The following is a 3042-nucleotide window of genomic DNA, read 5'->3' as shown; positions in this document are numbered from 1 at the left end:
TACAGATTGGTCTCCAGCCAGGAAAGGAACCAAAGGAAGCAAGCTGGAGGTGCACCAACAGGAGGTCTGTCGCTCTTGGATCCGTGCCACCTTTACATTCTGGCAGGTGAGGGCAGTTGAGGCCGGCTTGGTACTGGGTACACGAGCCAAGGAGATGCTTTGCAATCTCATTAAAGCAGACGTCTTCTAAGAACCCGCTTTTTAAAATCAACCGTGTATTTCTAATCTTGGGGAAAGACATGAGACTGACATGGTACACTTTATGTGGTAGCCTAACTCTTTTATCCAAATAGCCCCCAGGCCGGACTTTGCACACCTCTGAATTTAACTCATTGACTGCCATTGACGGAAAAAGACGTCAAATAATGCATTTTTGCTGGGCTGGCATTGAATGTGTTAAACACAATGTGCCAATATATTTTGTGATTATATTGCAGCATCCTTTTTTCCTTTTTTCTTTTTTTAAGGCAAATTTTGCTTAAAAATCCGTCAATTTTGGTTACATCTCATCTTAACTCATTGACTGCCATTGACGGAAAAAGACGTCAAATAATGCATTTTTGCTGGGCTGGCAGTGAATGTGTTAAGTAATGTCAACATGTACTTTTGATGCACGTACAGCATTGTGACTCAAAAACAATACGTTGCATTAAAAACAATGAAATAACAACCAATAATACAATAGAAATTGTAATGTTAGGACTGATGTCAGGTGTCCTGGCTGGTCCACCAATTAGATCAGTAAAGGTGATCTGAGGATACGTTCCATCTTACAAAACCGAGTTTTTTGAGGTGAAACGCGTCGCTTTAAAGCCGCGTCTCGTCTACTCTTCCGTCTGTCACATCCGTGTCAGCTCAGGACAAAAACTTCTTTGGGAAACACCAAATGTCCGTTTTCTCTTAAATCACGCCCCCGCCATCCGATCTGCAATCGGCTTCGACGTTCCCCCCGTGAAGATTTTAATACTGGCACAGCAGTGGGAGATAAGCTAGTGCAGCCAACTGTTACACAAGTGCTTCAACAACACTGAAGCAAAAATTAAAAAATAAAAACATGCAAGAAGAGTCTATTAAAAAAAAAAAAAAAAAAGATGTTCGCATGCAAATACACAAGTATGAAATTCCAAATGAAACCATGTTTACTTCCAGCAGGCAACACCACTGAACTTCAATGTGATTTAAATTTGCTGTTGTGAACTCTCCAAGTACTTAGAATTGTGATTAGAAATTAGAAGGCCTCAACTGTTGTAAAAATTTGTGATTGGACATTTGCAAGAAAAATAAACTTCAAAATTGGACAATAGTGGAAGATAGTAAGATATGAATTCATTTAGTTTCAAGAGCGCTTATCCTCATTTGTGTTACAGTGGGAACGCCACGTGACCAAACCCAGAACACAGGTGAGCTGTGATGTTTGCAATGTTAGCCTGTGGGCACTTTGACGTCTATTTCAGTCAACAGCAGGGGGCGGCGCTGCATAAAATGTCAGCCTCCTTCCTTGGATAGCTAAAAAAAAACAAAAAAAAAACATGATCCTAACTCAACGGTTTGAAGCAAACATAACCAGACTGTATTGATTTTCAATGCAAAGGGCTCTCTTGCAATAAAGGTGGCTCAAAACTGCTGGACAAGAAAACATTAAGTTCAAAAACTCATTTTGAACACAACAGAAATAAACTCACTCAAAATTTGAATATTATTTAGGTAGCTTGTCCTGCATTACCATTCTAAATCCACAAAATTAAAAAAAAAAACAACATACAGTATAGGCCAAAAGTTTGGACACCTCAATGCAATTTTTTTATTTTCATGACTAGATTCTCACTGAAGGCATCAAAACTATGAATGAGTTCTGTACTTAAAAGAAAGGTGAACTCATTGAAAACACGTTTTATATATATTTTTTTCTTCTTCAAAAGTCACGCTTTGCTTTGATTTTTATTTTTTATTTTTTTAATACACTCTTGAAATTCCCCCGATGAGCTTCAAGAGTAGTCACCTGAAGTGCAAAGCATTAATCAGAGCAAAGGCTGCATTTTGAAGAAACTCGAGTGGTGAATGGTGATATTACAACGTAAAAGTAAAGTCGACCCCTGCACACTCACTGCTCAATATTTTTTCATGTTTGGGATTGCTCTCATTTGGGTGTTTTTACGGGATTTTTATTTTAAAATTACTCATGGGGCTACGCAGAATGGGCCACCAGCTGCCCATCTCTGAAGTAATTTTTTTCCCCATGTGAAAAATAAGCAGGCTCAATGTGTTATCTAATTTTTAAGTGTTAGAATGTCTACCAATTAGATTGTGATGCACATTTAAGATTGCATCTGGTTGAGCGTACAATTCCATTTGAATTAATCACGTCTTTGCAATGTAGCTACATATTACATGTGTAATTATGACAATGACGGTTTTTGTTTTTTCCCAATATATTGTGAAGCCCTTGGTAAAATTGAATGTTTTATTACAACCTGAAGCTATACCATCATTTTTCTATAATCCTTGTTAGTCACCATGGGAGAAATTGAGCCTATCCCAGCTGACTTTGGGTAACAAAGTGAGGTTAACCCTGAACTTGTCACCAGTCAATCGCAGAGCACATAGACAAAAACACATCCACAATCATATTCAATGTAGTCTTGTCTTCAAAGAACATAAAATGCATGTGCTTGGAATGTAGCTGGAAGCCAAAGTACAAGGAGAAAACTCTTGGGCCTCCTCAACTGTGAGGCTGTCTATCTACTAGTTTACCAGCATGCAGTTGACGGCCATGCTGACCCGATACATAAAACACTTTTTATAAAAAAATTAAAAAAAATAAAAATTTCTCCAGTGGTTAAAAAACTAAAATAACTCATGTAAAACAATTTATTGACCACAGTTTAGACCCTATTTCGTTCAATCCAAGACCTACGCCCCCCCCCCTTGTGTTTTGAAATGGTAATTACAAGAGACCAGTTGACTAAAGTCCGTTTAAGCATTTCAGTGCTGTATCATTGGCATACAGTATGTTCCAGTAAAGTAGAGCAAACAGATGCATGG

This window comes from Festucalex cinctus, chromosome 12 (assembly GCF_051991245.1).
Source record: "Festucalex cinctus isolate MCC-2025b chromosome 12, RoL_Fcin_1.0, whole genome shotgun sequence".
Classification (NCBI taxonomy): Eukaryota; Metazoa; Chordata; class Actinopteri; order Syngnathiformes; family Syngnathidae; genus Festucalex; species Festucalex cinctus.
Note: the sequence above shows the minus strand (reverse complement) of the source record.